General features: G+C 38.5%; 1 protein-coding gene across 2 annotated transcripts in view; it reads right to left on the bottom strand.

The window, feature by feature from the left end:
- SYT14 (synaptotagmin 14) overlaps positions 1-24,228 on the bottom strand; it is a 182,433-nt gene that overhangs the window by 137,500 nt on the left and 20,705 nt on the right. The gene's annotated exons all lie outside the window — the stretch shown is intronic.

Below are 24,228 nucleotides of genomic sequence, written 5' to 3'. Positions count from 1 at the left end.
TTTTACATGCTACCCTGAACCTAAGGCTTTTCCACTCAAGAACTGCCTTGTGGGCTTTTCTGCAAAGCAGCTTCCCCTGCCTAGTCTCTAGACCTTTCCTCATCCCTCACTGGGAAGGCAGATTTGAGACACACTTCTCCTGTTTGATTACTCTAGATCCTTTCTGCCCTCAAAAGCTGGTCCCCACCACCAGAACATGATTAGGGACACGAAAATAAAACAGTTTCCAAAATGAGGTCTTAGGAGCTCATGTGCTTTGTAAATGGAGTGGGGAGTCAGGCATTGTGATGCAGCAGGTTAGCCATTGCTTAGGACACCAGCATCCCACAGCGGAGTACCTGGTTTGAATACCTGTCACTTCTGTGGGTGACCTGGATAGAGTTTCTAGTGAACAGCTTGGGCCAAATCCAGCCTCAGCTACTAGGAGCATCTCGGAGTGAACCAGCAGTCAGTAGAGTCTCTGTCTGTCTGTCTCTCTCTCACACACACATTAAAAATTTTAAAGTTCCTTGATAAAAGTAGTCAGGAAATACTAGGCTATGCAGAGTTGAACAGTTTTCTTCAGCCTTCAGCATGCTATTTTTCTAACTTTAGTCATCGACATAACAAGCAGAGAACCCTTAAGAAATATTCAATGCCAATAAATATTCAAATATTCTCACATTTTAAATATATTTTATAAAATGTACAAAAAGAAGACGAGAGAGGAAGGAAGAATAAAATCTTTTTCTAATAGAACTGAAATTCCTCAGGGCACAGTTTATAACTGTATATTAAGACTGGGATGATGAAACAAGAACTAAAAACATAACATATAGGGGGTTTACAAACCTGACTTTATAATCAAAGTGGCTTTATATTTTACACATTTTAATAAAACATGATAATGGCATATGTATGATTCTAAAAGTGATAAAAAATCAGATATTGACATGGTTGATTTAAAAAATACTATGAATTAAAATGAAAATATATGTTTCAGCATTCAAACAAAAATTTCACTTTGGCCATTTAATACAACAAAGATTTCAATAACAACAGCCATCAGCATATATACACAGTCAAAAATTACACTATTTACTAAATAAATTTTCATATTAGCCATTAGATGGCACCATATATCTACTACAAAAAAATTTCCCACATGCTCCAGATAAAAAAGTATTTAACTTTCATTTTCTTTTTTTATTATTATTAATATTATTTATGGTACAGCTCCATAGTCTCTGGGATTTCCCTTACCCCCTTCCCACCATACTGATTTTGTCTATATTTATGCTCTTCATAAATAGTCATACAAAAGTCCATCGTTCCAGGAATGGACAATGGCTAAGAGAGTCTAGCATCCTATTGTCAAGATACAGTTAACAGTTTCACTGGGAATTCATCTTTGAAGAAAATGATGCTACTGCATGACCTATGAGTCAGTGAAGAATTTAAAATGAGAAACTGTTTTTGATGAAAATTAAAACAAAAACATCAAAATCCATGAAATATAGTTTCCACTGATTTTTGTTGATCAGATGTGTTTCATGGAGGCAACAATAGATGGGTTTTGTTTTTGGATTCAGTCTGCTAATCTAGGACATTTGATTGATAAGTTTAAGCCTTTACTTTCACGGTTAACATGAATAGGTGGTAACTTGGTCCTGTCATTTTAGTAATCAGTTGCTTCTTGTTTGATTTAGTCTTCTGTTGACCTTTTACGGGGATATTCTCCACATTTGCCTTTGGTTATGGTATGTGTTATTCCTTTTTCTGTCAAGAGAATATCTGTAAGTATCATTTATAGGGCATGTCTGGAAGAGGCGTATTCTTTGAGCTTTTCTTTACTGTTGAAGAATATGTTGTTCCATTCTCTTCTGGCCTATAGAATCTCCTGTGAGAGGTAGCTGTGAGTCTGACTGCCATTCCTCTATACATCAACTGATTTTTATCACATGCACATTTAAGGATCTTTTTCTTATCTTCAATTGAAAAGAGCTTGATTATCAAATGTCATGGTGAAGATCACTTTTGGTCAACCCTGTTGGGAGTTCTGTGCTCCTCCTGGATCTTTCCCATTTCTTTGCTCAGATTAGGGAAGTTTTTCTTTATTATTTCATTAAATACATTTTTCCCTTTTTTAAAAGATTCATTTATTTCTACTGGAAAGTCAGATATACAGAGAGGAGGAGATACAGAGAAGATCTTCCATCTGCTGACTCACTCCCAAGTGGCCACAATGGCCAGCACTGAGGCAATCTGAAGACCAGAGCCCAGAGCTTCTGGGTGCAGGATCCCAAGGATTTGGACCATCCTTGACTGTTCTCCTGGGCCACAAGCAGGAAATGGATGGGAAGCAGGGCTGCTGGAATTAGGACTGGTACCCACATGGGATCCCAGCATATACAAGGCGAGGACTCTAGCTGCTAGGCTAAATGCCGGGTCCATTAAATACAGCTTCTCTTTCTGCACCTTCTGGAACTCTCATGACTCTTACATTTGGCCTTTTATTAGTGTCTGTTAATTCTTGAATACTTTTTTTTAGCTTGACACAACTCTGCTCCCAGCTTTTTAATTTTTTTCCCATTGTAATAAGAAATATTGTCCAATTCTAAGCTTCTTTCTTCTGCCTCACTCAATTATTGAGACATTCCACTGAATCTTTAATTTGCTCTATTGTATCCTTCATTTCCAATAAATCAGCCTGATTTTGTTTCAGTGTTGCTATTTCATGTGTGAAATAATCCTTAAATTCCTGCATGTGCTTCTCATTGTTGATAAAAAAACTTTATAACGAATGTTTGGAATTCTTCATCCACCATTTTTTCGATGCCTTCCTTGGTTATCTCTGAGGTTAGCAAAGGCTAATGATTTTCTGTTTACACATTTCCCTACCCTATTCTGACATCTTGATTGTGTCAAAAATATATTTAAGTAAAAACATAAGCATTCTTAAGTTTTCAGTTTAAAAATGAATAATGGTATAAGTGATTAGATTTATGCCAACATTCCTGGAACATTAATTTTTTATTATTTAACAATCTTCATTGAATACCTATTATGTTCCAGACATTGGGCAAGACTATGGGGATGTACTAGTCAAACATCATCCTTTACATCAGGAACTCAGTTTATAGAATACAGAGAATTGAAATAAAGAGTGACACAGACATTGCAATATGTCATGAAGTTATTTAGGATGGGACTCCCAAACAGAAAATCACCACTCACTGTTCCAGCTATACTAATGTCAGTCTTCTTTGACAAGATTTAAAGTCTATGCCCCTTGTCCTTCACGTTAATCTTTTTCCATGACATGGATTCTTAGGTATAGGGATTCCCTTTCCACCTTTCTTTCCTCCCTTCCCATCCTCCTCTCAACACACACACCATTTTATTCATCATTACAAGAGTATAGTCATGCATGGAAATTGTATTTTTAAATGAGTTTGGAAATAAAATAGATGAATCAAGACAAAAGATCTAAAGTTAAATGCTTGATGTCTTTCCTTAAGCCAAATCTAAAATACAGTTAATTTTCCATATTAAGAAATTTTTGTCGGTATTTACTTTTCATTCATAAACCTCCTGTTTCTAAATCTTTTCTATGAGCCTCCTCTTCTTAACTAAAATTAATCACATCTTAGTCTCTAATCCAGGGCTCTACTAAGTAGCTTCCAGGTCTATATTCTGAAACTTCTGCTCCAGATTCTTTTTCAGTCCGTTTAAATATCAAAAATGTCCCCATTCTGATAACATTTTTTTCACCTCCATTTAAGACAAAATAATTAAGATCAGATTTACCCTACTATCTGAAAGCACTAAAATACGACAACACATATGAAATAGTATCTCAAGACTCTAAACTAGAAAATAAAGGCAAATATTATTAAGAGGAAGAAAAAAATAAAATGTATCACATTTTTACGATTTTCCAAGCTCTCAGCTTGGAGAAAGGGGAAGACAAGCTTACTACACACAGTGGAATAGCACAAAAAGAGTTCAGTGGTCTCAGTTGAAGAGACACATCTGGGAATGTGAAGAATGCAACAAGGCTTAAAGTCCACACAGTTGGACCCATGTGAGTGCTGGTTTGTATCCCAGCCGCTGCACTTCCCATACAGCTTCCTGATTATGGCCTGGGGAAGCAGGCAAGGATGGCTCAAAGCCCTGGGACCCTGCATGTGCGTGGGAGACCCGGAACAAGCTCCTGATTCCTGGTTTCAGATTGGCGCAGCTCCAACCATTGCAGCCACTTGGGGAGTGAATCAGCGGACAGATCTTCCTCTCTGTCTCTCTACCTCTCTGTATATCTGACTTTCCAATAAAAATAAATCTTTTAAAAAAACTTTTTTAAAAAAAAGCAGCCAGACTGAAAGAAAAAATTGTTTTCAGGTAATTCTTAGAGTATCTTACTCTGAAACTCAACAACTAATCAAATTATGCAATATTAAACAGGAAAGTTCATGTTTGGCAACTATTTAAAAAATAACATAGACAACAAAAGAAAAGCAACAAGAAAATAAAATTGTCCCAGAAAGTGAGTAGATAAGGACATAATTACAATGGATTTCATGTGTTCAAGAAACTTAACACTGCACAGGTTGAGAAAAACCACAGAAAATTTTCTGAGAAAGCCCCAGTCAAACCTTTGATGGTGAAAACTCTAATATGGTCAAGATAATAAACATGTGGGAAGAGACCGACCGCAGAGGGAAGCAAAGCCTCAGCGAGCCAAGGGTACCCCAGCAGAAAGCACCCCAATCACCACAAACAAGGCTCCAGAGGAAACCAAGGACTATCTCAAGGGACCAAGTTTTGTGTACTTGAGTCCATCAGAAAGAGGTAAAATGGGCAGAGAACAAGAAACATCTTAGGTAAAAAACGGTCTAAATGTTTTCGAATTTAAAGAATATTAAAAATTAAAAGCAGCTCAATAAACTCAAAAATATATATTTTATTTATGAACATATATAACATATTTAACATATATTTAATTTTTATTTTGTTTATTAAATATTTATTAATAAACTAAATATTAAAACCGCAAGTGTTAATCTATATTTTAATTAGCATATTGAATTAACACGTTAATATAATTTATAAACTTTAATATATTTAATGATATATGATACATTAATAAGACAAAATATATACATTTCTTATATATATAAGGAACATTAATTTCAAATTGCTTTGAGGTCAGTTGAAAAGACAAAAATCTCAAAAGTAGCTGGAATAAAGCGTGCATTATGTATAAAAAAAGGCTGACTAGAAATTATTCGTCAGAAAGAATACAAAAAAAGTGAAACACTACTGAAAGAAGAAAAAAACAATGGCTCACCTAGAATTCCATACCAGTGAAAATCTTGCTGAAAAGTATACGTGAAATTGAAGGGAAATTTTTTGAAGGGAAGCCTTGGTTGCACAGCAGGCTGGACTGCACCTAGGACATCTACGTGTCATATCAGAATTTCCATTCAGTTCCAGCTATTCTACTTCTAATCCAACCTCCTGCAGACAATGGATCGAATGCTAGGGTTCCTGCCAACTACATGGGAGACCCAGACAGAAATCCAGGCTCATGCTTTTGGCCTTACCCAAAACAAACAACAGATGTTCCTCTCTGTCTGGCTAGCTCTCTGGCATTCTTTCAAGCAAATAAAAATAAACTTTTTAGAATTTTTTATTTATGTAAGGTGAACAAATTTCATACATTTCATAATATAGATTTAGAAGCACAGAGATAATTCCCACTCTACCCTCCCTCTTGCCCACATTCTTCACCAACCCTCCTCCTTCCTTTATTGTTGTTTTTAATTTTTACAATGACATACTTTAAGAAAATGATTTATTTTACTTTTTTATTGGAAAGACAGATCAACAGAGAGAAGGAGATACACACAGAAAAATCCTCCATCCGAAGCTTCACTCTTCAACTCATCCCAACAACCAAAGTTGAGCTTATCCAAAACCAGCTCCAGGTCTCCCACACAGGTACAGGGTTCCAAGGCTTTGGGCCATCCTCGACTGCTTTCCAAAGCCACAAGCAGGGAGCTAGGACATGAACCAATGCCTGTATGGGACCCCACTGCATCTAAGGCAAGGATAAAGCTGCTTAAGCCATCGTGTCAGGCCCTACAATGACATACTTTTAATTCACTTCACTATCACAGGCATAACACTCCATTAGACACGGGTGCAGGGTCCCAAGGCTTTGGCCCGTCCTTGACTGCTATTCCAGGCCACAAGCAGGAAGCTGGATGGGAAGCAGGGGCACGGAATTAGGACCGGCGCCCACATGGATCCCTGTGTGTGCAAAGCAAGGACTTTTAGCCACTAGGCTATCTCGTCAGGCCATATTACTCTTTTTTGTATTCACTGTATTAGTTACTGCAGATCAGGGAAAACAAATGATGTTTGTCTCTTTGAGACTAGCATATTTTGCTAAGCATAATGGTTTCCAATTGTACCCATTTTGTTACAAAAAAGCAAACATTCTTAAAGGCCTTTGAAATTTAACAAAAGTTAAATTCACTGATAGCAAAACTGTTATTAGGAAAGTCCTTCAAGCAGTAAAAAAAAAATAAAAAGGAAACTCAGATCTTAAACAAGAACATAGAGCCCTATAACCAGTAAATGTCTAGAAAAATATAATACAGCAGATAAAGTAACAAGATTATTATTTGTATCTGTTTTAAGGATGATAAGAGTAATATCACAGACAAGGATAGAGTAGGAAGCCTCCACTGCAACAACCCTTAAACTGGGACACTGCAATCTGCTATACTGAAGCTCTGAAACCTGATCGGTAACATTTGAACCAAGGACACACTGGATAAAGGCAGAAAGCGTTTACTTTCAGTAGATGAATCATACGTGCAAACCATCTTCCATTATCCCATTCCTCAGAGTGGCTGGCTGCTATCAGGATTAGCAGGAACGACCATGACTTTCAGGAATGGGGCTGTGTGTTTTGGTCATTCTGGCATTCCCTGAAGGACCAGTACTGATACTTGCCTTCAATTTGGCCACTTAAGGCTACAGTGGCTATCCCAGCAGTGGCTACTGGCAGATGTAAAAACCACACACCTTTCATCTGCCTTACTTTTTCAAATCAGACACTTAAGAAAATAGCTCCAGAAAGTTTGCAAAGGAAAAGAAACTTAAGTGACTACAGACAAGAGAAAATACAAACTTTTCAAAACCAGTAGGGACAAGTCATTTAAGAGATGACGACAGCATTCTCCCCACCAAAATCAGAAATATCCAAGAAATGGGAAACCTTGACTTCCAGAGCTACCAGATTACAGTATTCAAAATGTATAGTTTTCCCTCTCCTTTCTCTTTTTCTTCTCTCTCTCTCTCTCTCTCTCTTTCACACACACACACAAATAAAGCTTACAAAGAAACAGAATATTATGATCTTTTCTCCATTCTTGGGTAAAAAGAGAATTTAAGACAAACCATCTCCAAGGAAGTCCAGGCATTAGAACTACTAGTCAAAGAAGTTACATCTACTGTCTTAAATACACTCAAAGACAAGCAACATGAGAAACCTCGGACAAAGAAATAAATGAAATTAGGAGAACACTGTATGAAGAAAAAATATCAATAAGGAAAAATAGAAAGGAACCAAGAAGTTAAAAGTAAAATAGATTGAATGATCGACTCACTAGAAGCCTTAAATGGCAGATTTGAGTAGGCAGATAAAAGAATCTATCAATTCAGCAACAACACTGGGCTCTGAGTCTGCAAGACTGAGCAGAAACATGGCACTTTCTTTGCTAGAGGACATGTATTCTGTGTGTTTCCTAATAACAGGGCAAAGGCATTAGGAACTCTGCACATGGGTTCACCCAGATGTTACTTGTATCTTTTGCCCTTATGATCACTTTGGCCATGAAGACAACAGTTGTAGTAAGTTGCAAGAGTCATGATAGCTCTGATCATAAGAATGTATGTTGAAGACCTTTGATGCACATGGTAACACAAAAAATATTAAATCTAATAATATGTTTAATTTCCCTGAATTATCCAATATTCCATAGTCATGGTCAGTTACAAAATAAAGAAATCACTTTTTTAAGTGAAAAATAAGAAGAAATACATACAGCTTCACACTGTACTTGGAGACATCAGAAGAAATTAATCATGTTCTTGAATGAAAGACAAAATTTAACTCAATTCCATGACTCCTGGGGAAAACAAATGGGACATGCCATGTAGGAGAGGACGCCGGACAAAATGATTTCAAAGTTCATCCAGAAAAACAAATAGAATAATCAACAATTTTTTACCAGCATAAATGCAAGAAGCCAGGTAACAAAAGTTGCAACATCAAAAAACAGTGTAATAGTGGTTACAGAAAACACAGATGAGTGAAAAAAATCTACATATTGCAACTGACCAAAGCATACGTAATTAGTACCTAACAGTGGCACTGCAATTAGCAGGGAAAGGATGAACTTATTATCTAATAACTGGTATTTGTGCAACTGGGGTTGCAAAGTGTGATCCTACCTTCATACCTTAAACTGAAACAACCTGCAAGTGAGTTAAAAACCTAAGCTCTTAAAGAAGCCCATTTTTGGAGTAATCAGAGATTCACTGAGGTAACAAGCAATTATACAGGAAGCCATCTCCAAACCTAAGACACATCACCAGGTGTGTCACTCGCATTTAGAGGGTCTACCCTATTGGGGGTTTGAGGTCCTCTAACGTCTGGGGTTGAAATATCAAAAAAAGAAAGAAGAAAGAAGAAGAAGGAAGAGGAGGTTAAAAAAAAGGAAGAAGAAGAAAGAGTAGAAGGGAAAGAAGAGGAAGAAGAAACAGCAGCATATTTCAACTAACCTGGAAATTAACCTCTGTGAGCATTCTCTCTCCTCTAAGAATGGGTAGGGGCTGGCACAAATTACTAGAAAAATTAAATTTATTGATCAAAAAATAGACAAATATATTTTCACATGTAAACTTCATTTAAGTGAAATAAGTTCTTAAGGAAATACAAAGTAGGATATGTCCAAGTCTTCTGCAGGTTCTTAGGATGAAAAAGGTTGATAATTAAAAGAAGAAAAAAAAATACTCCCTTCTCCTCTATTCTGTTTCTTATGGGAGAAAACCTTAGCACAGAGAAATCAAATGCCTGGACCCTCACCATCGACAGCACTCCCTGGCTCCCATGCATGGGTACCAATTCTGTCGGAAAACTTCAAGAATCCTAGCCCTACTCCTGTTCTCTCAAGGAGAATATGAGGGTAGGTTGCATACATCCCAGACACATCCCCACAGATTAGTGAACTGTCTAAACAAAAGGGTGCTCAGACCAATTCCTCTGGACCAAGGACTTGCCAGATAGAAACAGTGCAGTTCACCTGTTCCAGCACCAAGAAGAGAGCTTCTACTGTTTCAGTGGAAGTTATTAAAGAGCACAGTACAGAGAAATCTTCAATACCCTAGTGAGGAGTCACTAATCTTTGTGTCCCACCTAGTAAAGTATAAGTGAATCCACGCTGACCGTTTCCTGTCTGATTCTAAGCTTTCCTTGTTGTTCTCTATCTATTCTAGATTGTTTGTTTGTTTGTTTGTTTGTTTTGAGGGATTTCCGGAGCGATCCTGATGGTCATTGCCAGGGAGGGTGGGGACTCAAAGTTGGAACAAAGCTAGGACCAGAGAAAGCTCCCCTCCCTAGTCCCGAAGGAAGTTTACTGTTCTGTTTCTGCGGACTGCTCAGGGCTCCTGGCTTTTGTTCTGATGCCCTTGGATCCTGCGAGGAAGGATTTGGACTTCTTCCATCCCATGTGGTAGATCCAAGAGGGAGTGGATGACCTCAGAGTTCTTGGCCTCCGAAGGCACTCCAATTCCCCGTGGTCTCCTTGGCAGTTGGGATGTAGTCAGTCCTTGGTACCCATACTGATAGTCCTTGGTGAGGATCTGAGAGTCTTCAGGTTTGGGATACAAGCCTCCTCCTGGCCTCCTGCTCTGCTCTGGGGTCCCTCCCTGCTCCGTGCATATGACCTCCTGTTAAGAGGTTGTCAGGATCGCTCTTGATTCCCCCTATATGTCTTTGTAGTTTAACTATTGTCTAATGCTGATTCGCGTCTGTTGTCTATGAGTTACCAGTTATGAACCTGGTAGGTTATAATTCATGTCTTCCTCACACATTCTAGGGAAATGGAAGATTTCCCTGCTCTCCCACCCCATTATGGAATAACATAGGGTATTAAAAGTATATTAGGTTTTATAGTTCTTTGATGTAGATCATTTAGCAATTTGACTCACTTGGATTGTTGGTACATTGGTTACTTCACAATATCTTATTGCATGTGAGATGGGCTGTTTGAGGTTGAGATAATATTACATTTTAAGGTACTATTTTTCATACTGACATCATTTCATCTTAATGCTATAAAATGCTAAATACTATGATGAAAATAGACATGAGACAGCTGAATAGTAATCTATAGCCATTTTAAGGTGTATAGAACCTGGTTGTATATAAACTAAAATTGAAATGTCAATGAAGAAGTCACAGGATGTGGTTAAGAACTTGCATTTTTTTTAACATACTGGTTACTCAATACTATGTCATTTAATTCCACAATGTTATAAATTGTTGCTGATGTTATGTTGGGACTTTTAATTGATCAGGATGATACTCTGCCGGCTCTACCTTCACACCAGAGATGGTCTCCCCAACAAGCCGTTGAACTTACCTGGACAATAAGATGCTGGACTCTATGCTTGGTATATGCTTGCAATAAAAGAATTTCAACTGAACTTGAACTGTGGTAATGCAACAAGGTGGAGGAATCTACCATGGGGGAGGGTTTGTGGAGGGGTAGGAGGAATCCTAGTACCTATAAAACTGTGTCACATAATGCAATGTAAAACCGTGTCACATAATGCAATGTAATTAATTAAAAAAGTCAAATTACTTAGAAAAAATAATAATAAAGAGCACAGTGATTCAGGTGAATATTGCAAATGTGTTAAGACAAACAAAGAAGAGCTTTATTTAAATTTCCAATGCAGGCTCAGACATCATTCAGCAAAAACAGCACAATGCTACGCTCACAAAGCGCCAATATGGCCTTTAGAAAAGGAAATAAGGAGAAAAGAGAAAAGGGTCCTTTTGGACCTGAGCATTTCCAAGAAAGGCAGAACTTGGCAAGGTCAAGCACAGCCTTTCCCAGTCCTCATCGCCCAGCGCGTTCCATGTTGATTATGGTAACTACAGACTCTCACACTCCTATGACCTTCACAGTGTATGCCATTTTCCTTCACTCCTGAACTTCACTCCCTTCAAATACTCAGGGGCTGCTTTACTCACTATGTGCTTATAATAACTCACAGCAGCTCCCATTTAGAATATAACACTAAAAATAACAAGCGTGAGTCAGTGCACTGACTCCTTCACTCTGGGTGTACAGAAACCTCTCATTCAGAAGTTCAAGGAAGCTGAGGATGAATCAAAGAAAACATTGCTCCACGATCTCCACCTTATATTAAATTATAAATGAAAGTGTCATTTTAATTATAGTAGCAAAAAGTCCCATTATTTGCTACCATCAAGTACTATAAATTGACAACCTAATTGAAATTTCTGAAGCCAATAAAAAAGCTTAATATGTACTCCAGTAGACTATTTATGAAACTTCATTTGCCCCCTCAATTCACAAATATTGCTTATTAACACTGTTTTGATAGTGAGACACTGAGACATTGAGCTATGTCAAAGGCAAAGGTATCTATTCCAAGAATCAGAAAAACTGAAAACAGTACAAGTGAAAGAGCTAAATTATATCACTAGATACATTTTTCTTTTTTTTTTTTAAGATTTTTATTATTATTGGAAAGCCGGATATACACAGAGGAGGAGAGACAGAGAGGAAGATCTTCCATCCAATGTTTCACTCCCCAAGTGAGCCTCAACAGGACGGTGCGCGCCAATCCGATGCTGGGAACCAGGAACCTCTTCCAGGTCTCCCACGCGGGTGCAGGGTCCTAAGGCTTTGGGCCGTCCTCAACTGCTTTCCCAGGCCACAAAGAGGGAGCTGGATGGGAAGTAGAGCTGCCGGGATTAGAACCAGCGCCAATATGGGATCCCGGGGCATTCAAGGCGAGGACTTTAGCCGCTAGGCCACGCTGCCGGGCCCTAGATACATTTTTCAAATGAATTCAAACTGAATTCTATGTTAAGAAAAAAGAACACATTATTCAGCACATACTGTTTAGTAATAACAAAGGAGAGGAACAGGACAGAATTATAATTTTTACATAATTTTTTACCAGAGCACTTCTCTTACTCTTGGGGGATACACTTTAATACAAAATCCCAGACAGTACAAACCCTACAGATACTTCACTTTTTCCTATACAGATACAGCTTAGATAAAGTTTAATGTATAAATTAGCACAGTGTGAGATTAACAAGAGTAATGAATTATAAAACAGAATAACATGCACATTGCAATAAAATTGCCAACGTCTCTACTCTTTGGCTTTTTGGAACAATACCAAGAAAGACAAAGGATTTTTTTTAACACAAACATAGCAATACTGCAACAGCTGCTTGATAACCAGGATGGTTTAAGTGACTACAGGGTACGCAGTATGAACAGCTTGATTACATGGAACGAAGGGTCCAAAACATGTTACCGGCATTCTATGAGGGTGTGCTGCCTGGGAAGTGACTCCTTGGAGGCACCACACCACAGCAGAATAGAAAGGGGACTGGTCACATTACAAAGGGGCCAAGAACACAGGGTGGCCTCACTTTATAACAATTCATTCAAGGCCCCACTTAGCAAAGATTCTACTCACTCTCAACATTCACCACACAGGTAGCCAAGTCTCCAACACACCTAACATTGGGAGACAAACCACATCCAAACAGCAGCAACTTTCTTAATTACTCAAGTTGGATGAAACAAACTGAGAAACTTAAGCTGTGTCTCTGGATTGCAATTTTATAGAATCACAAATTATTTTCTTACACTATTTCTAGTAAATAAAAGCTGTTTTAAGTACTAGGAAAAAAGAAATGGCAACTTACATTGTCCTAATCTTAATAATTAATATTATAAAAAGTTTCTGAGACAAGTTTGGTCACAAAGCACAAAATTCCAAACTTACTCCATCACCTAAAATAACAGAATAGTTCTACAACTTTAAAAATTGTATATACAATATTATCTTCTATACTTTCAGATATTTAGCTAAATATGTCCCCAAAAAGACATTATTAGAAAATACCACCAACAGTGGGAAGGGCCCAGGATGTACATGAAGAGGGTTAGGATGAAAGAGAACCAATCTGCCCACTCTGCCGAATCATGAGAACACACACAGCCAAAAATGAAAATCTAATTGGCCTCCTATTCTTCACAAGGCAGCAGCAGCCAACTCCAAGACAAATGCATAGTTTACATAGAAACATTCCTTTGGCTGTCTTAAAGTTTGAAATCAACAGCATCAGGTTCTTCCTCTCTTCCTAGCTTTACTGAGCAGTCGCTACTGCTTCCAAATTCTCATTCTTTTATGCCTGTACTTTCTTACAATGTCACTGCTCTATAGCTGAGTTTCAGGATAAGAACCTAATAGAATTGGACAGATATGATAAAAACTCAGTGCTGTATTTTACACATCTACCAAAACCAAATTATAATCCTTTGTTCTCAGAAGAGAGCATTCTCCAAATTAGTGGTGATGATTGCACAGTTCTGTGAATACTGGTGGGGCTTGCCTTATGCACAGTGGGATAAGCCACTGTCTGAGGCTGGCATCCCACATAGGAATCAGTTTGAGTCTTGGCTGCTATGATTCGAATTCAGTTCCCTGATAATGTGCTTCAGAATGCAAAGGAAAATGGCCCAATTGCTTGAGTACTACCCACCCACATGGGAGACCCAGATGGAATTCCAGGGTCCTGGCTTTAGTCTGGCCCAGTCCTGGTTGTTGCCACCAAATGGGAAGTGAACCAGCAAACAGAAATCTATCTCTGTATCTCTGCTTCCCAATAAATAGATAAATCTTTGGCAAATAAATAAATAAATAAAGGGATGGGGATTGTGGTGTAGCAAGTTCATGTACCTGCAATGCCAGCATCTCATATCGGCAGTGTGTGTGCTCTGGCTGCTCTACTTCTGGTTCAGCTCCCTGTTATTGCGCCTTGGAAAACAGCAGAAGAAAACACAAGTGTTTGGGTCTCACACCCATATGGGAGACTGTGATGAAGCTCCAAGCTCCCGGCTCCAGTCTTGCCCAGCCTTAGCCACTGTGCCCATTTAGGGATTGAACCATGGATGCAAGATCAAACTCTCCCTATGTCTCTGCAACCCTGTCTTTCAAACAAATAAATAAACCTTTAAAATAAACAAAATGTTAATTGGTGAACTTTCTATCACATGAGACATTACTAATACATCTGGGATTCCTGGGCATAGCAGCCAACTATAATAAACTGGCTAATTATTTCCCACGAAAGAAAAAAAAAGCCAAAATTGAAATTCCAGAGAAATGAGATGTATGCAAATCAATCAAAAAGCAAAACAATGCAAAGGATGCAGACATGTTTGAGATGATGGAAGATTATTAGCGTAAAGAACAGAGAGCAGATTACAGAAAAAGATAGGGGCCAGGAAGTCAACAAGGTGGCATCTGGAGAAACCCCGAACACAGAGAAGAGATGACTATGGCAGAGCGGTGTTACAGGGAACAGAAAACCCGGCAGCCACCCGTGAACTGTAATCCAGACTCCAATGACAACCAGGGATCCAGAGGCGGCCACAGATCAGCTCTGCGGCAGCCAGGTGGGAGCTTGGGAGGTGAAGACATGCTGGGACTGGCCAATCCTGCCAAATACTTTGGCCCAGCAACGAATGGAAAGGGAGCTTCGGACTCCGTGGGGCTGACTGGTGGTAGCTCGAAGCTAACAACACAGGGATCAAACGCTGGAGTGGGCACCTTTCCAGCAAGTCACACCCGGCTGATCTCACGGGGAAGACAGTGCCAGCTTCTTGTCCTGCAGGATCTGTGTGGTCCCCGGATCGGAAAACCAAAAGCCCTGGCTCTGTGGTGTGCTCCCCTGGGTGCCATCCTGTGTGTATACATAAAATCAGTGCTGCTGATAAACCAGTTATCTGGGACAGTTGGCATCCTTCTAATCCAGGACACTGATTATAAAAACTGACTTCTAGGTAATACATCACAGAAAACTGCACTAACAAGAAAAATACACCAAATAGGATTGCAATGTCAAAAGTTAAAAGAGGAGACAGAGGCACAATGAATGTTACCGAAGACTCCCTGGTAAAGGAACAAGACATGCTCAGAGTTAACTGAGGAAGATATTGAAAAAATGGGGGACACAGAATTCAGGAAACTTATTATAAAGATCAACAATGAGAAGCATATAAAACAAGAGTTCAAAAAATTTAAAGAATTTGTTACACAGGAAATGAATCAAATGAAAGCTGGTATTTCAGAAGAATACAGTGGAGCAAATTAAAAGTACAGTGCAGAGTATAAAAAATAGAATGAATGAAGCAGAATAAAGAATATCAGAATTGGAAGACATTTTCTCTCACTAGGGGGAAACAAACAAAAAGCTGGAAGCAGAGATAGGCCAAGCTAAAAAAGTATCCAGGAATTGGGCCTGGGCAATGGCCTAGCAGCTAAAGTCCTGGCCTTTAATGCGCCAAGATCCTGTATGGGTGCCAGTTCTAGTCCCGACAGCTCCACTTCCCATCCAGCTCCCTGCTTGTGGCCTGAGAAGGCAGCCGAGGACAGCTCAAAGCCTAGGGTCCTGCACCCGTGTAGGTGACCTGGAGGAACTTCCTGGCTCCTGGCTTCGGATCGGCGCAGTATCAGCCACTGTGGTCTCTTGGGCAGTGAATCATCGGACAGAAAATCTTTCTGTCTCTCCTGCTCTCTCTATATATTTGACTTTGCAATAAAAATTAATATATCTTAAAATTAATATATCTTTTAAAAATGTATCCAGGAATTAAAAGGTACAATTAAAAAGTCCAACATAAGAATTATGGGAGTTTCAAAAGGCGCAGAAAGAGCAACTGGGATTAAAGGTGTATTCAAAAAAATAATACATGAAAACTTCCCTGATCTAGAGAAAAAATCAGGAAACAACCTCCAGGAGGAACACAGAACTCCCAACAAAAAGTGACAAAAAAAAAAAAGTTGACAAAAAGCAACCTTCACCAAGACACATGATAATCAAGCTCTCCTCAGCTGAACATAAGGAAAAAAATCTTTAAATGTGCACGTGACAAAAATCAAGTGACCTATAGAGGAACCCCAACCAAACTCACAGCTTACCTCTCAGAGGAAACACTACAGGCCAGGAGAGAATGGAATAACATATTCCAGACTTTAAAACGGAAAAATCTTCAGCCCAGAATAACATATCCTACAAAGCTCTCTTTTGTCTTTGAAAATGAAATAAAATTCTTCCACAATAGAGAAAAACTCCAAGAATTCATGCCCTCCAAACCAGCCCTACAGCCCATACTCAAAGATGTTTTAGTGAAAGAAAAAAGGAATAGCAGCTACCAAAACCAATGGCATATGTGGAGAACATCTCACTAAAAGGTCAACAGAAGACTCAACCAAAGAACAACACATTACTAAGATGACAGAACCAAATTGCCACCTATCCATATTAACACTGAATGTAAATGGTTTAAATTCATGAATCAAATGCCATAGATTAGAGGACTGGATCAAAAAACAAAATCCATCTATCTGCTGCTTACAGGAGACACATCTCACCAACAAAAATCAGAGGAAACTGGAAATGAAAGGATGGAAAAAGATATTCCAAGCAAATGGTCCTTGAGAGCTTGTTTGGAGGTTCTAGCAGGAGAGCGCAGCTACTCGTATACCCTTGACCGAAGACCAGTCCTCCTCTAGCAGGGATGGTCGTCCTCTTCAACCTAGCGTGCAGCAAATGGTAAGGAAAAACATGCAGGCAGCCATTCTTATATCAGATGATATAGACATCGATGTGAAAAACATTAAAAGAGATAAGGAAGGATACCATTTAATGATCAAGGGATCCATTCAGCAAGAAGAGATCACCATAATAAATATATATGCACAAAATGCCAAGGCATCTAGCTACGTGAAAGAAACATTAAAGGACTTAAAGGGAGAAATAGACTCCAACACAATCATAGTGAGTGACCTTAATTCCCCTTTAACATCAATGGACAGATAAAAAAAAAAAAAAAAAAAAAAAAAAACAGAAACTCAACAAAAAAAACAACATAACTCACCCAAACTCTTGAGTAAATGCACTTAGTTGATATCTATCGAACCTTTCATCCCACAGATAGACAATACACTTTTTTTTCATTAGTGCATGGAACCTTCTCCAGAATTGACCATGTTACAGACCACAAAGAAAGCCTCAGCAAATTTTAAAAAATCGAAATTACACCATGCATATTCTCAGACCATCATGGAGGGAAGTTAGACACCAAGAACTCAAAACACCCAAGAAGACTTGCAAACACATGGAGACTGAATAATATGTTACTAAATGAGCAATGGATTAGAGAGGAAATCAAAGGGGAAATTAAAAATTTGCTTGAAACAAATGAAGGCATCAACATAACATATCAAAACTGTAGGACACAATCAAGGCAGTGTTAAGAGGAAAGTTCATCTCAACCAACTCTTTTTTTTTTTAAAGATTTATTCATTTTATTACAGCCAGATATACACAGAGGAGGAGAGACAGAGAGGAAGATCTTCCGTCCGATGTTTCACTCCCCAAGTGAGCCTCAACAGGACGTTGCGCGCCGATCCGAAGCTGGGAACCAGGAACCTCTTCCGGGTCTCCCACGTGGGTGCAGTGTCCCAATGCATTGGGCCGTCCCAAACTGCTTTCCCAGGCCACAAAGAGGGAGCTGGATGGGAAGTGGAGCTGCCGGGATTAGAACCAGCGCCCATATGGGATCCCGGGTCTTTCAAGGCGAGGACTTTAGCCGCTAGGCCACGCTGCCAGGCTCCCAACTCTTACATTAAGAAATTACAAAGGCATCAAGTGAATCAGCTAACCTTACAGTTGACAGAACTAGAAAAACAATGGCAAAACAATCCCAAGATTGGCAGGAAAAAAGAAATCATCAAAATAAGGGAGGAAATAAACCAAATAGAGACCAAGAGAATTATACATAAGATCAATCAATCAAAGAACTGGTTCTTCGAGAAAATCAACAAAATAGATTCCCCACTAGCCCAACTAATCAAAAAAAGGAGGAAGAAAATACAAATCAATAACATCAGAGATGAGAAAGGAGATATAACAACAGATACCTCTGAAATACAAAGAAGCATCATGAACTAGTACAAATAACTATATGCGAATAAATCAAAAAGAGAGGCAAATAGAAAGAAAGGCAATCCTTTCAAACTCTTTCTATGAAGCTAATATCACCTTAATGCCAAAGCCAGATAGACAAACAACAGAAAAAGAGAACTACAGACTGATATCCTTGATGAACAAAGATGCAAAGATCCGCAATAAAATTATACTTAACAGGATCCACAACACATCAGGCAGATCATTCACCCAGATCAGGTGGGATTAATCCCAGGCATGCAGGGAGGGTTCAACATCCGCAAAACAATAAATGTGATACATCACATCAACAAATTGAAAAATAAAAACCATATGATCCTCTCAATAGATGCAGAGAAGGCATTTGATAAAATCCAACACCACTTCATGCTGAAAATCCTAAACAAGACAGGCATAGAAGGAACATTCCACAACACAATCAAAGCAATTGACGAAAAACCCAATGCCAGCATCACACTAAATGGAGAAAGATTGGAAGCCTTCCCACTAAAATCTGGAACTAGACAGGGACGTCCACTGTCATCACTACTCTTCAATATAGTATTAGAAGTCCTTGCCAGAGCTATTAGGCAAGAAAAAAGAATGAAAATAATCTGAATTGGAAAAAAGGAAAGAACTGCCTCTCTTTCTATTGTTTGGAAAAGCTTGTGTAGGATTGGAGGTAAGTTCCTCTTGAAATGTTTGTTAGAATTCAAGAGTGAAGTCATCTGGTCCAGGGCTTTTCTTGGTTGGGTGGGTTTTAATTACTGATTCAATCTCTATTTAGATTGTTAATTGCTTCTTGATTCAATTTTGGCAGACTATATGTGTCCAAAAATCTATCCATCTCTTCTAGGTCTTCTGATTTGTTCGCATATAGTTGCTGAATACAAACCTTGGATTTAGGTAGGAAGTATGTGGGCTCACTGTTTTGCCAACTTTTTCTGTCCGAAGTTTCTCATCACAACATAAAACTTGAAACTTGTTGCCACACTTCAATAGTTTTCCAGTACATTTGGAGATACCACACTATTTACTTGATTTTCAAGACACACAATAAAGTCCCCAATTACCTGTCAGCTTTCTCTGTCACACTGCTTCAGCCACACAAGGATCTTTCTCAGCATCTTCCATTTAAAAACTACACAAGTGTTCCTTGTGGCTGAACTGCTCTTCCATTAGACTACATGGTTTACTCCCTTCACGACAAATCATGACCTTCCCTGACCACACATTCGTGAAGAAGGGGATTAAAAATCCTATTCCCAATCCCTGACTGATTTTGCCCCACTTTACTTACTCATCACTTCCTTACACTGTACAAATTATTCATTGACTATCAGTCTCCCTGCTGTAGAGGGCAGCCATTTCTGTGCTGTACTCCCAGCAGCTTCAACAGTGATCCATGAACAAGGGTGATTTAAAAAGCTCATGGAGAGGGTGGTCATTTCACGCAACAGTTAGTCACCATTCAGAAGGCCCACATCCCTTACCAGAGTCCCTGGTGCGCGGCACAGCTATTCCGCTTGATTCCACTTCTGGATAATGCACACACCCTGGGAGGCAGCAGATGTTAGCTCGGGAACTTGGATCCCACCACACACATTAGGAGTCCTGAATGGAGCTCCGGGATCTGCACTTTGGCTGAGCCCAACACCGTTGTTGTAGGCATTTGGGAAATGAGCCAGTAGACAGAAGACTGTTCTTTTTTTTTTTTTTTTAATTTTACTGTAATATTCCATAGGGTTTCAGATTTCCCCACGCCCTTCCAAATTCCTACCCCCTGACTGATTTTCCCCATATTATTACAATAATATAGTCCTATATAAGCAGTCATAAATCCACCGGTCTGTTATTTAAGTGTGCCCTGACATTGCTGGTACAGACTACATCAGACTGTCCAGCATCCCATTGTCTAGATATAAGTCCAAAGTTTCCTTGGGAGTCCATCTTGATTTGAAAGTAGGGATGTATAGTGCACTGTATTTTCACATCTGAATATAATAGTCTCTATTACGCCATAACTGTACATTCCCTTAAATGAGAAGCCACAAAACAGTCAACAACAGGCATAAAGTTAAAACAAAATTTCTATCATCATGGAGTCAAAAGATGCACCACTGAATAACCAATGCATGGGTGAAAAAAAGAAAACATAAAAATCTCTTGAGTAAAATGATGCCACTATGCAATCCATGAGCCAGCAATGAATTCAATGAGAGAAGAAACTATTTGGAAGAAATGAAAATGAAAAAAATCAAAACGGTATGGAAAGGGTTGTTGATCCTCCAATTTGTATGAAGACTGCCTTGTATCAGAGAGAACATATGGTATTTGTCCTTTTAGGATTGGCTTGTTTCACTGAGCATAATGGTCTCTAATTGGGAAAATCCAGTCGCAAATGGAATGATTTCATTCTTTTTAATGGCTGAGTAATATTCCATGGAGTAGTTGTAGCACTCCTTTAACCACTCCTCTTTGAACAGGTATCTAGATTGCTTCCATGTCTTTGCTATTGTAGATTGTGCTGCTGTAAGTATAGAATTACAGATCCCCTTCTCATATACAGTTTTCATTTCCTTTGGATATATTCCTAGGAGCAGGAAGGCTAAGTCATATGACAGGTTTATGTGCAATTCTCTAATCACTCTCCATACTGATTTCCATAGTGGTTGTACTAGCCTATGCTCCCACCAGCAGGATACCTTTCTCCCCACAACCACACCAGCAAGTGTTGTCAGTAGAGTTCTGAATGTAGGCGAATCTCACTGGAGGTGTGTGGAACCTCAATGTGATTTTCATTTGTATCTTCCTGATGGCTAGCGAGCCTGAGCATCTTTTCCTATGTCTGTTAACCATTTGAATTTGTTCTTTTGAAAAATGTCTGTTCATTTCCTTTCCCCATTTCTTTCACAGGATTATTTGTTTGTTTATTCTGTTTTGTTTTTACTGTACGTGGGTTTCTGAAGCTCTTTGTAAATCCTGGATAGTAGTCCCCTATCACTTGCGTAGTGTGCAAACATTTTCTACCACTCTGTTGGTTGCTTCTTCACTGTGTCAATTGTCTCCTTTGCTGTACAGAAGTTTTTTAGTTTGATGTAGTCCCATTTGTTCATTTTGTCTTTGACAGCCTGTGCTTTGGGTGACTTTTCCAAGTCTTTCCCCATTCCTATATCTTGAGTGCTTCCTATGTTTTCCTCTAAGAGTTTAATGGCTTCTGGGTGTAGATTTAGGTACTTGACCCATTTACAGCTGATTTTTGTATAATGTGACAGCTGCAGGTCTTGCATCTTAATTCTGCAAGCTGCTATTCAATTGTCCCAAAACCATTTGTTGAAGAGAACAGACTTTTTCCCTGAATTGTTTTCAGTTTTCTTGTCAAAGATTAGTTGCTATGCATGTGTGTGCTCCCTTCTAGTGTTTCTATTCTGTTCCATTGATCTTCCTCTCTGTTTCTGTACCAGTACCAGGCTGGTGATACCGACTGCCCTGTAGTATATCTTGAGGTCTGGAATTGTGATTCCTTCAGCTTGATTTTTATTGTTCAAGATAGCTTTGGCTATTTGTGGTCTCTTGTGTTTCTAGATGAACTTTTGTATAATCTTTTCTATTTCTGAGAAGAATGTTGTTGGGATTTTGATTGGGATTGCATTGAATCTGTATATTACTTCTGGTAACATGGATATTTTGATTATATTGTTTCTGCCAATCCAGGAACACAGTAAGTTTCTCCATTTTTCAATGTCTTCTTCTATTTCTTGTTTTAATGTTTTGTAGTTTTCATCATAGAGGTCTTCCACATATTTAGTTAGTTTAATTCCTAGGTATTTAAGATTCCTTCCTGCTAAAGATACTCAATAAAATAACAGCCAACAGGATCCAACAACACATCAGGCAGATCATTCACCCGGACCAGGTGGGATTCATCCCAGGCATACAGGAATAGTTCAACATTTGTAAATCAATAAATGTGATATATCACATCAACAAATTGAAAAATAAAAACCATATGATCATATTAAGAGATGTAAAGAAGGCATTTGACAAAATCCAACATTACTTCATGCTGAAAACCTTAAGCAAGATACGTATGGAAGGAACATTCTATAACACAATCAAAGTAACTTACAAAAAAACCCAATGCCAGCATCACACTAAATGGGGAAAGACCGGAAGCTTTTCCACTAAAATATGGAACAAGAACAAGGATGTCTATTCTCACCACTACTTTTCAATATGGTATTCGAAATCCCTGCCAGAGCTGTTAGGCAAGAAAAAGAAATTAAAGCAATTCTAATTGGAAACGAGGAATTGAAATTTTCCCTATTTGCAGATGACATGATTCTCTACATAGGAAAACCAAAAGAATCAGTCAAGAGACTATTAGAACTCATAAGAGACTGGCAGTAGCAGGATACGAAAATTAATGAACACAAATCAATGGCATTTGTGTACACAAATAATTCCATGGCTGAGAAAGAAATTGTAAGATTGTTCTTTGGTCTAGCCCAACCCCAGCTGTTGTAGGCATTTGAGGACTGAGCCAGGAGATACAAGATTGTTCTTGATCTGTCTCTCTACCTTATAGTTCTTGCAAAAGGAATTAGAAATGTGAGTTTATTCTTGTACAAAAAAAAACACAAAAGTTTCATACACAGTTTTCCATAACATATATTTTTCCACATAGTATGAAAAAGATTATTTTATCCCAAAATTCTTGCACCAAAATAAACTCAGGATCTTTGTTCCATTTTTTTAACAAACTTAAAAATGTGGTGAAGATCATTGGTGTTTTGGACTTTTTTTATAATTACGATGCTTACTTATTTAGAACATATAGTGATGCATATCTTTTGAAATATATATATGTATATCTATATATATAATTTGGTATAAACATTCATCATCTTACAAAATTATCCTGTATGTGAAAAAACATGTAATGTCTTCCCAACTTTCACAAATGCATTGCTATTAACTACAATCACCATTCTGTTCAGCAGATCTCTTGAACTCATTCCTCTTACTTAACTCAAATTTCGTAACCATCAACCAACATCTCTAATCATTCTGCTGCTGACCACCTTTCTAGTCTGAATTCTTGTAATTTTAGCATTTTTAAGACTCCATATACAAGTGAGATCAGGTCTTTCTGGGTCTTGTTTATTTCACATAACACAATGTCCTCCAGATCCAACCATAATATTGCAAATGACAAGATTTCACTCATTTGTTAATGGAATACATGGGTTGAACTCATACATCGGTTGTTGTGGTAACAGTGAACATTATCTCTGATAATGATTTCATTTCCTTTAATATGTTCAGTAGTGGGATTGTTCATGTGGTGGTTCTACCTGTACTTTGGTAGAAGAAACTCTAAACTGATATCCACAATAACTGTAGCAATATCCATCAACAGTGCTCCTTTTTCACCACCTTCTCTCCAGTGCCACCTTAAGCCCTTTTGGTAATAGCCTTTCTGACAGGTGAGAAGTAAGCCCTCATTTGTTTTCTTCTAATTAATTTATTTATTTATTTTTATAATCTTACATAGTTGATTAGGGCACAAAAGGTCAAGGGCTACAGGAAAGTGGGTAAGAACATTGTTTCCACACTAATGTTATCGTTTTTCCCCCTCTGTATCTGGGGTCAGGGGAGCAACAAAGCGAGAAGCCCCACCCAGCCTCCCACCCATCCCAGGTCCCCGATGTGGGGCATGCTCAGAGGATCCTGCTCACGCAGTTTTGATAGTTCAACAGTTCTGAATTGCTGCCATTCTTGCTGTTCCAAGCATGATGAAATCTATTCAGAATCCACTGGCTCAGAGTCTTCATGGTTGGGGTTCTGAGACCAGCAATTCAGTTGGAGGAATC

This window comes from Ochotona princeps, chromosome 10, assembly GCF_030435755.1.
Source record: "Ochotona princeps isolate mOchPri1 chromosome 10, mOchPri1.hap1, whole genome shotgun sequence".
NCBI classification, from domain to species: domain Eukaryota; kingdom Metazoa; phylum Chordata; class Mammalia; order Lagomorpha; family Ochotonidae; genus Ochotona; species Ochotona princeps.
The sequence above is the reverse complement of the archived record's forward strand: the minus strand, read 5'-3'. Positions and strand labels throughout refer to the sequence as shown.